The sequence below is a fragment of the Podarcis vaucheri genome, assembly GCF_965113315.1.
Source record: "Podarcis vaucheri genome assembly, chromosome: Z".
NCBI lineage: Eukaryota > Metazoa > Chordata > Lepidosauria > Squamata > Lacertidae > Podarcis > Podarcis vaucheri.
In genome coordinates, this window is record NC_138758.1 from 6,873,142 (window position 1) to 6,885,752 (window position 12,611).

The 12,611-nt window shown below is 44.8% G+C and overlaps 1 long non-coding RNA gene across 1 annotated transcript; it reads right to left on the reverse strand.

Annotated features, from left to right (window-relative positions):
• Positions 1 to 5,261: 5,261 nt before the first annotated feature.
• On the reverse strand, positions 5,262 to 12,312 carry LOC309523495. The gene is made up of 5 exons (XR_014215410.1): positions 12,188 to 12,312; positions 11,596 to 11,715; positions 11,030 to 11,085; positions 8,063 to 8,163; positions 5,262 to 5,481 (listed from the first exon to the last, which is right to left on the reverse strand). It is a non-coding gene; the product is annotated as an uncharacterized lncRNA (long non-coding RNA).
• Positions 12,313 to 12,611: the final 299 nt, after the last annotated feature.

A 12,611-nucleotide genomic window follows, 5' to 3' on the forward strand; every position in this document is an offset into this window, starting at 1 on the left:
CTGTTGGGTCAGACTAAAGGCCTATCAGGCCCACCATTGTGTTTCTCAGAGGAACCAGCCAGTAGTCTCTGGAAAAGCTCACAAGCAATTCATTTCATTTTATTTTTTAAAAATGCATTTATATCCCAACTTTTTCCTCTAATGATCTCAAGGTAGCACACATGGTTCCTTGTCTACTCATTTGATTACAACAACCTATAATGTAGGTTAGGTTGAGAGACTGTGACTGGCCCAAGGTCACTCAGTGGAGATTTGAACCCTGATCTCCCAGGTATTAGTCTAATGCTTTAACCACTGCACCACACTGGCAGTGGCCATCTCCTGTTGCCACACATCCTGGAGATTACATATAGCCATCAGGTTTAGTAGCAATTAATTTGAATTCTCTTTTAATTTACGGGCCATCACTGTATCTTGTGGTAACAAATTCCATCGCCAGATGCCCCTGTAGGCATTTTAATACTGAATATATATTATTGCTCTTCAAATGCTCAGGGTTTTCTTTAGATGGAAAATGAAATCAGGCAGGCATTCAAATGATACAATGCTGCACTCATGAATGACATCATTTGCATTCACATGGTTTGTGCAAGTGCACATGCTAAATACTAAAAGGAAAAATCAATCTATCTGTCTAACACCTGGAACTTAGAAGAATTGGTCATGGAACTAATTGGAGGGAAGTTGACCCTGAAGAGAAGATGACCCTGAAGAGAAGATGGCTCCTCAACAATGTAATCTTAATCAGTAGGCTGTTTCAAACTAACTCATACTCATAGAAGACCCATTGAAATCAATATACATGAGCAAATGAAGTCTACTGCTTTTAATGGGTCTACTCACTCACCTAGATGAGATTCATTAAGTGCTCCACTCCAAATGTACCTAGGATATTTTATTTTGCTAAAATAGAGAGGCTATAATTTTACCAATTTTGCAGCACTTACAGAACACCTGGTCACTTGGCAGCCTTTTTGGAACGGTTCAGAACTAAGAATACCAAGCCTCACCCAAAGCAGGTGTTGTATATTTTATTAACTCTATGTTCTGCATGCAACATTCATGCAAGCACCAATGACACATCACAAAAATGCCCTTCTTCAAGTTTAAAGAGATGGCCTGCTGCAGAGATTTATCTTTTAGACGCCACCCCCCCCCCCGCCAATGCTTCTGGCAGAGCTTTTATCCTTCATGATCAAGTTGCTCATCACAAATAAGAATTGCCCTAATTGCTGCAGCCTGTAATATGCCAAACTATTGGTTCTAGGGAATAATTCAAGACTCGGGGGGAGGGGGGAGAAATTGATATTTCCCCCTGTCTTATTGGCTTTCTCCCCTCCGACTAAGTATCTTTTTTCTTTTTTTAAAAAAATAATATTTATTAAAAGTTTCAGAATTACAGAAAAGAATAAAAAATAGGAAACAACACTACAATACATAAAAAAGAAAAAAAAACAAAGCATAAAAACCAAGACAACAATACAGCAAAAAGAAAAAAGTACATATCCCATATTATGTATCTTTAACTTCCATTTGCTTGTTTCATTTACCTCCTCACACCTCCCTTTTTGTATTCTAGTTTAATTAGTTATTTCAGCAAATTCTTTCCATTTTTCTCAATTTTTAGTGAATAATTTATCTTAACAATTTAGCCTATTAATTAACTCAACAAATCCTTTCCATCTTTCCCCATATTCTGTTATTCAAATTGCCTTGATTTATTTAACCTTATCTTACCGTAAAATACCTTAGAGCTTGAAACTTGAAACTCAATTATACATGACTCCTTGTATCATTTCTACTAAAACCATATAGTTTCATTCTAACATTTTCCCTAATATTCATTAATTTTAGGCTAATTCCCTAAATAAAATTTTTTCTTTATAAATTTTCTTCCAATCTTCATCCAACGTCTCTTCTTCCTGGTCTCAGGTCATGCCAGTCCCTACTGTCCATTCCATCTAGTCCATCAACCTGGTAATCTTATGTCCGAGGCTCTTAAGTCTCTTCCATGTCCCTTCTGCATATCTTCTTCTTGTTTATACCTGCACTTTTCCTTGTCTTTTGTTGGTCTCTTTCTTAATTCCTTTCCTTTCTCATTAAGGAGTAGGTCTCTGGGAGGTTCCAGCCCAAAGTTATCTCCATCTCCCTTCATCAAACCAGCCCATTCCCCACAGTCCCACTCCCCACAGTCATCAATGTAATCCCAAAAATATTTAAGAGCATATTTCAAAGTCCCTCCTCATATTTCAAAGTTAAGAACCTCCTCAGCTCCAGACTCCCCCTGGCCCACTCCAACTTCAATCTTCAAAAACAGCGGCTTATGCTCCTGCAGGGCCTCGGATCTCTCCATTTGTATTATTTGAGGTGCAACCGCAACCTCCTCCATTATCTTCTGCACTTGCCCAATCAATACAGGTTCCTGAGTTGGTCCCTGAATGGTTTCTGTATCAATATTCCCTGTTTGTCCACAGTTATTGACCACAACAGTCATCAAATCCATTTTCTCATTCATCAAATCCATCTTCTCATGCATCTGTTCCAACAAAGCACTTGTCTTGCATAAAGCAAGCACCAAAACTTCCTCCCAGCTCATTTTTATTCAAGGTCAAAACGACTGGTCCCATGATCTTAATCTCACAGCTGTAGAGTCCTCAAGTAGACTGCAGCAACAATTTAGCAAGCTCTCTCTAGAGGAGACAATTTCTATTTGTATCCATTTTTTTAAGACAAGTCCAACAAAGGAAAATTACTTTCATTTTTCAGATATTTTGTTTCTTTAGAATGCAAAAGGCAACATTGGAATCAGTTTATTTCTCTTCTTTAGCTATCTGTCAAAGTATTCCATTCACAGTCAGTGGACCTCTCCAACAATTTCTGTCTCTGACACCCCGTTCCCAGGTTAGAGACAGTGGAAACTTATCTTTCTTCACTCCCTCTCCTGCAGGCTTAAACCAAGTCCCCCCCCCTTTTCTCCTGCTTCCAAGGGGGTTTTAGTGGTTATAAATGAAGGAAATTTAGACTTTTTTAACGACTTTCCAGGCTTTAGCTTACAAGGTTTTTGCTTCAGTCTATATACAAAAAGCGGAAGGCGGACTTCCTGTTTTGAACCTTCCCGCTTCGGTGCCAAATTAGGATATTTCTTGATCCAATTTTCCGTTTCTACTCACGGGTACTTGTTTTAAATCCAATTGTCCACAGGAAAAAGTCAGCGCTCGCTGGCAATGGCTGTGCGGCTTCACTCCGTGAAAGTAGCAATTATTTCGCAGCACCGCGCAGCTCACCCCACTTCACTCCGGAACCCCGAAATGGGGTTCCCCGTGAGTAGGGGAGGCGCTCCTGGTGCCCTGCCGAACCCCACATTCCCAGCCTTCTTCCGCCTGGGATTTCTAGCGGGTCCCCACCTTCGCCGCGGCGGGAAGACCCCGTTTCCATGGAGCCAGTTCCTCCAGTCGGAGGAACTCCGCCATTCGCCGGTGGCGCTAACCCAGAAGTCCCCCTCCGACTTAGTATCAGGCCTTTGAGAATAACACAATTTCATAGAATCATACAGTTGGAAAGGACCCCAAGGGCCCAACGTTCTGCAGTGCAGGAATCTCAATGAAGACATCCATGACAGATGACCATTCAACCTCTGCTGAAGAACCCCCCCCCCCAATGAAGGAGAGTTCACCACCTCTCATGGGAGTCCATTCCACTGCCAAACAGCTCTTCCTGTAAGGTAGTTCTTCCTGGTGTTTCGTTGGAATCTCCTTTCTTGTAACTTGAAGCCATTGGTTTGGGCCCTACCCTTCAGAGCAGGAGAAAACAAGCTTGTTCCCTCTTCCATGTGAAGATGGCAATCATGTCTCCTCTCAGCCTCCTCTTTCCCAGATTCATTGTGCTGGTCCCGGGGGGAGGTTACCGTGAGGCATGGTCAGAGTCCGGTCCTGGGTCGAGGGTCTGGAGACTGTCCACCAAGGGCAAAGCAGGGTCCAAAGCAAGAAGCCGGGTGTGGTCAGGAACTCCGGAAGAACAGGTCTGGGTGCTGGCAGAAACAGGTTTCCAATGACGTTGCTCCCGCAACCTGGGACTGGGCTGACTGGCATTTATCTCCTCTGATGCCAGGGGTGGTCCCGGCCCACAGGTGACCCACCTCTCCTGGCCTTAAGGCGAGCACTCCTCCTGGGAGAAACCAGTTCCCTCCGCCTCTCTGCCCTGAGCCTCTGCAGCTCAGGAGAGGCTGGAGGGTTACTGGACCCAGAGGGAGACTCGCCTTCCCCTGACAGGGCTGGGAGAGGTGCACCTGCAGGCAATGGGTCCTCAATCACCTCCGGAGCCAGAGTGGATACATCTGGTGTCTGCTCCTGAGGATCCGGCACAGGTGCAGGCCCTTCAGATTCAAGCCCCTGCCCAGGCTCAGCCAGCCCTGGAGGCGGGGACTCCTGTGGAGGCTGGGACTCCTCAGGTTCAGCTTCTGAATCAGACTCCCAGGCCATCACACTCATACCCAGTTTCCTCAACCATTCCTCAGAAGGCTTCACTTAAATTAGGGTGTTACAGGATTTTATTGTCTATTAGGATTCTGCTTTGGACCACTAAGGTATTGTTCATTGTTAACATTAATGCTCTCTAGGGCTGTTGGGTTTTTTTTTGGGGGGGGGGACGATGACACACCATATTTCTCATATTTATAGTGGTCTCAAAAATAATGTTTATGAGGTTTGTTGGGTCTGAAAGAACTGCTCTCCCAGCACCTGGAATTCCATTCTCTTTTCTCTCTCCCTGTCAGTAAAGCTTTCTTGGTTTGGGGTCATCTTCCTGTCTGAAATTGCCACAGCTTGCTTTTTTGCCCTGTCTAAGGTTTTTCTTTTCTTTATGCCAAACCTAGATATAAAAAAGTTAGGCATTTGCTTTTTGTTCGGTTTTCTACCTTACGGTTGTGATTTCTGGGGTAAGGTGGGGTAATCACACAGGTAACCCAAACTCCTTTTCTGCTGACAAGCTGATATGTGCCAATTGAAATCCCAGAAGAATGAAATAAGACCCTATAAATTTCCCCTAAAAGATTTACTGCATAGCAAACTCAGTTTTCCAGTATTAATCTGGCATGGCTCCAAGTAGGCTCTAGTGAAATGTTGGACCCATTATTTTTGCTTAGCTTCAAGCAGAGAGAGAGAGAGAGAGAGAGAGAGAGAGAGAGAGACTCAGCCTTTTTCATCCTTGTTGTTTTCTAAAATAGGTGACTGCCCATTTATTAATATTCTCTATATTCTCTCCTGGTAGTTTGCAAACCAAGATAAAAACATTACACTTTTCAATTATATGCAATATGTGCTTCATATAATATGTGCTTTTATGCTATCTGAGTAACAGCAGTATTAACCACTTGACATAACCAGTTAAAAAAAAAAGAGAGAGGAAAGGAACATCTCTGTGTGCTTTTTCATGGCTTTGGGATTCCTCCAAAAGCATCAACAGTTTGATAATGTAATCATGAACCTGCGAATGACACAAAACAATTTAGCATGTCTGAAAAAGGAAAGAGGACAGTGTAATACATTATTTTATAAAGAATAACATGATAGATCTGCAGGTGAAAATGCCATTGAGACATTAACACCAGGGAGCAATTTAGCAGTTCTGTTATCGGTACCTTGTTGCCCAAACAGGAAAAGCAAATTAGAATCTGCTGCAGAAGTGTTTTATAAAAAGGATTTTCCATAATTTTGATTAACCCCAAAGTAGTAATAATAAGTTGCCCAGATCTAGCAAGGGAGAGCTCTTTTTCAATTTTATAAATATTTTATCAGTTAATTGACTAATGCAATTAATTAACTAACTAGTCAGTCATTCAGTCAGGTGTTTTTGGTCAGCTGTTAAATAAGACAAAATACAACAAAGTGTAAAATAACAGACTCAAGAAAACTCTTCTTTCTTTCTTTCTTTCTTTCTTTCTTTCTTTCTTTCTTTCTTTCTTTCTTCTTTCTAGCTAAGAACTAACAATCAAAACAGACCTAAAGCAAAGCATGGCAGATTTCAGAGATTTGACCACCTGCTCAGAAATAATGCAGTGGTTCCTCTCAAGGAAAATACTGAAGATCAGCTGAGAAACTTGCTCATAATGTGCTAAATTATGCATTCTCTAACCTCCTGATTAAAGGCAGAAAGTACAATAGAAGAACACATCAGAGACTTATTTGACCTTTGAGTCTTTGCATGGACAGCCTCTTTCTATAAAGAATATTCTAGAAAAATTATAAAGGCAAAACATTAAAATAAGCCAATAAAACGGTTCTTATTTGTACAGTTATTGCTAGAAGAAATATTTTAAATGTAAGTATTCCCCCCCCCAAAAAAAGAGTCTGATATCCTGAGATACCAAAGATGTTGGAGAGGCAGAGGAGCAAATTTGGAGCCACAAAAGCAAAACAGTGCTGGATGATGCTATTCTGATTTCACGTTATTTTGGTACATTTTGCACATACGGTAATTCGATTACATTCCATTTCTGCATTAATCTACATTAGAAAATTTCTCTCAGACTATGTATTTAAATGCATAGGGTTGTAGCCAACACAGCATGGGAAGTGTTCTGCTCACAGAATAGGAATACCCCTTGTGTGCCCAGGTGCCATGACTTGCGTCCCCGCAATAGGGATTATATGACCACGCATGACAAGCTTCTTTTGGTGCAAATTAGGCCCCAGTGTCATTGATTACATATATAAGTGTTTTTGGATTAGGGCATAACTTGTATCAACCAACTCATCTGCTGGTTGATTCTCCCAGGGGTTAAATTCAATGATTAGGGAGACCTATGACATACATCAAAGAAGAACTCCACACAGAGATTGCCCAAAAGGAGAGCTATGGCCCCAGACCCCAACTGGATATCCAAGCAGGAACATCTCTTAAAGGATTCCTTTAGTGGAATACCTCGTTTCCTTAGAGGGACAGGCAAAGCCTTGCAACCTCCCCTCCAATTAAGACTAAGGCCTGTACAGTTCACACTTGGGTATACAGTGGTACCTCAGTTTAAGAACAGCCCTGTTTACAAACAACTCGGTTTACGAACTCCATAAAACTGGAAGTGCAAACTCCAGGTTTGCAAACTTTACCTCGGTCTAAGAACGGAAGCCGAACAGTGGAAGGGCACCAGCAGTGGGAGGCCTCATTAGGGAAAGTGCACCTCAGTTTAAGAACGGTTTTGGTTGAAGAACGGACTTCCAGAACGGATTAAGTTCATAAACCGAGGTACCACTGTACTTCAAATACCGTATTTTTCGCCCTATAGGACGCACCAGCCCATAGGACGCACCTAGATTTTTTGGGGGGAAATAAAGGGGAAAAAATTATTTCCCCCCCAGGCGCGGGGCTGGGGCGGGGGAAGCCCGAGCTTCCCCCAACCCCAGCTCCCAGAACAGGAAGCTCTCCGCAAGCCCAAGCTTCCCCCAGAACAGGCTGCCGTGCGCGGGAGGCTTGCGGACATCTTCCTGAAGCACGGGGCGTCCTCCAGAGGGCACCCCGTGCTTCGGGATGCAGGCTGCCACCCCAAGCCTCGCGTGCCCGGCGGGACCGCCCGCAGGGCGCGGGAGGCTTGCGGACACCTTCCCGAAGCATGGGGCGTCCTCCGGAGGGCACCCCGTGCTTCGGGATGCAGGCAGCTGCCCGCAGGAACTCCCCCGGGCTCACAAGGCTTGCGGATAGCTTCCTGAAGCCTGGAGAGCGAGAGGGGTTGGTGCGCACCGACGCATCTCGCTCTTCAGGCTTCAGCGAAAGCCTGCATTTGCCCCATAGGACACACACACATTTCCCCTTCATTTTTGGAGGGGAAAAAGTGCATCCTATAGGGCGAAAAAGATGGTGGTCTATTTAAGGATATTCAATGGCTCACTCCATGTATGAAGAAAGCCATTGTTCAGAGCTTGACAACGTCATTAGCTGGCAGAAACCTTGTGACATGACTCATTTTCTCCACCAAGAATGAATTCATATTGATCCAAGAGGGGGGGGGGATAATAAAATCACCATAAACTGCTGTGTTAAAACAATAAAAGATGGGAAAGTGCTGATTTAGTACTTAACGTGACAGGCAATAATCTGCACAAAATCTGCAAGAACAACCAAACCAGCAAGCTATTTTTGAACAAACAGGACTGTGTGCTTGATCAACCACAGGAACTGCAGAGATTAGAGTTCAAATCAAAGGCGGGCAAAAATACAGTAAAGAAAAATAAAACAAATGCGAATTCCATCAAACATTTATATTTTGTGATTAGTGTTCACAGCAATCCATGTATATTTGTTTATGTTGCAATCTTTACAACTATCCCATAGGGTAGGTCACAGTCATTTTAGCTATGCTGCAGGAGTGGTAGAATTGAGGGTAAGCAAGGGTAAATTTGCTTTATCCAATTTTGTAAATTCAATCCTTGTGAGAGGTTTAATTAAAAATAAGGCCCTCCTCAGCTTCTTAGCTATTGTGCTACACCATTTCAGACCAGTGTTCACTCGTCATTCATATGTTTCTCGCACTAGACTTAAAGTACAGTGGTGCCTCGCAAGACGAAATTAATTCGTTCCGCAAGTCTCTTCGTCTTTCGGTTTTTTCGTCTTGCGATACACGGTTTCCCATAGGAATGCATTGAAAATCAATTAATGCGTTCCTAGGGAAACCGCCTTCAGACCAGGTCCGGGGACAGTCTGTCCCCGGACCTCTTCTGAAGGCTGGGGGGGGGACAAGGGTTTTTCTTCCCACCCCCAGCATTTTAAAAAACCCTGGGACAGCGGAGGACTTCTCCGCTGTCCGGGGCGATCTTAAAATGCTGGCGGGCGGCATTTTAAAATCGCCCCGGACAGCGGAGGACTTCTCCGCTGTCCGGGGCGATTTAAAAGCCCCTGGGAAGGCAGGCAGGGGGGACAAAGACTTTCGCCCCCTGCCCGCCTTCAGAAGGTGTCCCCGCCCCTCCTCCCCACTTCGGAACAGCTTTCCGAAGTGGGGCGGCTGGGGCAGGCGTCCCCGCCCCCCCTCCCCACTTCGGAACAGCTTTCCGAAGTGGGGCGGCTGGGGCAGGCGTCCCCGCCCCCCCTCCCCACTTCGGAACAGCTTTCCGAAGTGGGGCGGCTGGGGCAGGCGTCCCCGCCCCCCCTCCCCACTTCGGAACAGCTTTCCGAAGTGGGGCGGCTGGGGCAGGCGTCCCCGCCCCCCCGCCCCACTTCGGAACAGCTTTCCGAAGTGGGGCGGCTGGGGCAGGCGTCCCCGCCCCCCCGCCCCACTTCGGAACAGCTTTCCGAAGTGGGGCGGCTGGGGCAGGCGTCCCCGCCCCCCCGCCCCACTTCAGAACAGCTTCGCTCCCGACCCCCAGCATTTTAAAACCTTCCCGGGACACAGGGAGATTTTAAAATGCTGGGGGTCGGCAGCGCTTCGCTCCCGACCCCCAGCATTTTAAAATCTCCCCGGGACAGAGACATCTCTGCTGTCCCTTGGAGTTTTTAAAATGCTGGGGGTCGGCAGCGAACGCTTCGCTCCCGCCCGCCAGCATTTTAAGATCGCCCGGGGCAGGCGGGGGGGGAGGCAGGCGGGGGGGAGCAAAGACTTTTGCCCCCCGCCGGCCTTCAGAAGAGGTCCTCTTCTGAAGGCCGGCTGTGGGCGAAAGTCTTTGCTCCCGACCGCCAGCATTTCCCTATGGGCTTTCGTCTTGCGATGCAAGCCCATAGGGAAATTCGTCTTGCGAAGCGCCTCCAAAACAGAAAACCCTTTCGTCTTGCGGGTTTTCCGTCTTGCGAGGCATTCGTCTTGCGGGGTACCACTGTACCACAAAGCTTGGCCAACAAGCTCCAGTGATATTCAGAATTCAGCAACTACCACAATTGTGGCCACCAGTGGGCTCAGGATTTATACTTCAGTTCTTTTAAACCAGGTAATCAAGCAGTTTGGTATGGATAGTGTTCAGAACCTGTATCAACCTTTCATTATCTCACTTATTCTCACAACAGCTCTGTATGAGAATTTCTGATCTGATAAGGTACAGGGGAAATGGGATCACCAGGCTTCTCAATTCCTAGAAGTCCCTTTTCTTGTTGCTCTCAGTGTTGTATTTTCATCAACACTCAGGTCACAGAACATAGGAATGTGCTAAACAGAGGATCACATATAGCTCTGGGTGAGCAACTTCCTCCAACAAATGTTGAGAGCAGATAGAACCCCAGACAAGCTATACCAGGATTAACTCTTTGTGGCTAAATTAAGATTCTTAAATGAACATCACTTTACCTTGAAGATGGACACTTGGCCTCTTTTCCAGAGTCTCCCACCTGGTGTGCTTCCACCTGTGGTGCTGGATCAATGAGGTCCTATTAAAACATTTGGTTACTCAGGTTCAGGGCAATGTACCCATGAGGGTCTGAGCTGTGTCCCATCAAGTTTGGGAATTTTCTGTGTGAGCTCATTTCCATCAGCTTCAGCCTCTCTGGTTATGTCTATTAGTGCCCTGTCCTCTTATACACTTTCCGGGTAGCAACTGGTGCCAGTTGCTGGGTATCACAAATGAAGAGAGTGCTGTTGGGCTCAGGTCCTGCTTTCACACTTCCCATTGGCATTTGTTTGTTGACAATAGGATGCTGGACTAGATGGGACACTGACCTGATCTAGCAGGCTCTTCTTATGTTCTTAGGGATGCAAAAAAAATTCCTCTGCTAATTTCAAGATTGTTCAATGCATGAAAGGTGTCACATGCATGTGTAACTTGACTCATCTGAAGACTCACCTTCCTGGCTGCCACTGCAAATCTTCCATCACCCAGTCTGAGGTTGTATTGGATTCCATTTCAATTTTCTGTCTCACATGGGTCCTGGTGTACTCTGTGCTGGGTCATTTGCTGTTCTTCTTATGGACAGATTTCATACCTTGATAGCTGAAAGATCATGGGAAAGGGTATTGCTTTCAGACACCCCCCCCCCGCAGTAGCTAGGATGTGTTTTGAAATATTTGCACCACATTACAACCTTCTGCCTATTGCACAAGTTATTGGGTAATTGTGATACTTACATTTGTGAACCAATCTGCTGGATCCAAAGGTCTTTATATAGATGTCTTGGCCTTAACTGTAAAGGAAATAGAATTCTGAAGTGTTTGTTTATTTATTATAGCACATCACCCATCCATTATCGAGTTGTAACACCTGGGTGGTTGAGCTGACTTTTCAAGTCTTGGACTGCACTAGCAGGAAAATAGCTTCTGGGGAAAATAGTAAGGGAGCCTGAAGGAGGATTAAGTACTGTATAATGTAGCAAATGTCAAAAGATTCTAGGGGATTTATTACCTTACATCAATCGGCATTGTAACTATGAAATTGGAAAATGGGAGCAAATCCCTGGCCTTTTGTGTTAACAAAATTGACCCTTCACCTCCATTAAATGCACTGAGGAATAACACAGGCAACATTAACTAAAAACAACCCACCTCTCCTTTTGAAAGTTCACCCATTAACACAGGCTTAAATTGAGATTGACTTAGGGTATGTTCACATTAGCAGCTTGCAATGCTTCAACATCCCCCCCCCCACATTTCCAAGTCACTTTTCCACACCAGAACAGGGGTGAGGATAACAGCACCTGTCTGTACCTCTGCTGAAATCCAATTCAGCGACGTTTTCATCCACCCGTGGGCAAAAGCTGTCTGAACTGTTCACACCACAACGGAACTGTGGTTTCCATTTCTGAATCACATGGAAGCTGGTTTGAAAAAAAGAGACTCAAGGAAGAATATTTTGTTAAAAGCTACAGGGTACAGATGGATTGCATGCCAATGCCCCGTAACCCACAGTTCCCTAATGGATAATAAACACATGGGCCCAAGTATTTTGCTTTATGGGTTCAAATAGGCAACAACTTTATTGGTTACTTTATTGGTTATCTGAGTGAATGCAGACTACAGAATAACACAGGAGACCCAACCAGATCTGGCGAAAGGGCAAGAGAGGAGGGCCATCGCCCAACACCAGCGATGTGGCCAGGACAACATGGAAGGGGGTGTCAACTCTCCAGCCCCTACCAGATCACTGCAGAGTCCTGGCTGCCTGGCTGAAATGCAGCCCACCAGAAAAGGTGAGTGGACTTGCGGCTAAAGTAATGTGAGACTGCTGTTTTTATTTTATTCTTTTTAGATTTTATTTTAAATTTTAATTTTGGATTTAAATCCATTTACTTTGGATTTTCTCCTCCTTCCCCTCCTTCCTCCTTCTTTGCTTCTCTCAGTCTGTGCAGTTTTATTTCCCCATATGTCAAGAGATCAATCTCTAGAAAAACATGGCAGAAGTTATTTTCTGACGGCATTGACCTTTGCTGTTGGACACACAGTCCCAAGGTGGGTATGTGTGTATTTATGATTACCCACCGAATGCTGTAGCTGGAAACAGTCTATGGCAACATGTTTATTGTGAAGTGGATATCCCCTCCTCTGCTGCCTTTTTGAATGATGCTATAGCAGCCAGAATATTTTTATGGGGCCTTGTATGAAGGCCATGCACTCCAGCCATCTCAGTTTACCAGGCACAGTGTCTATTTTTATTTTTATTTGTTTCCTGTTCTCAGTAAATCACTATCTTCATTTTAAACCTATTTTGAGATGC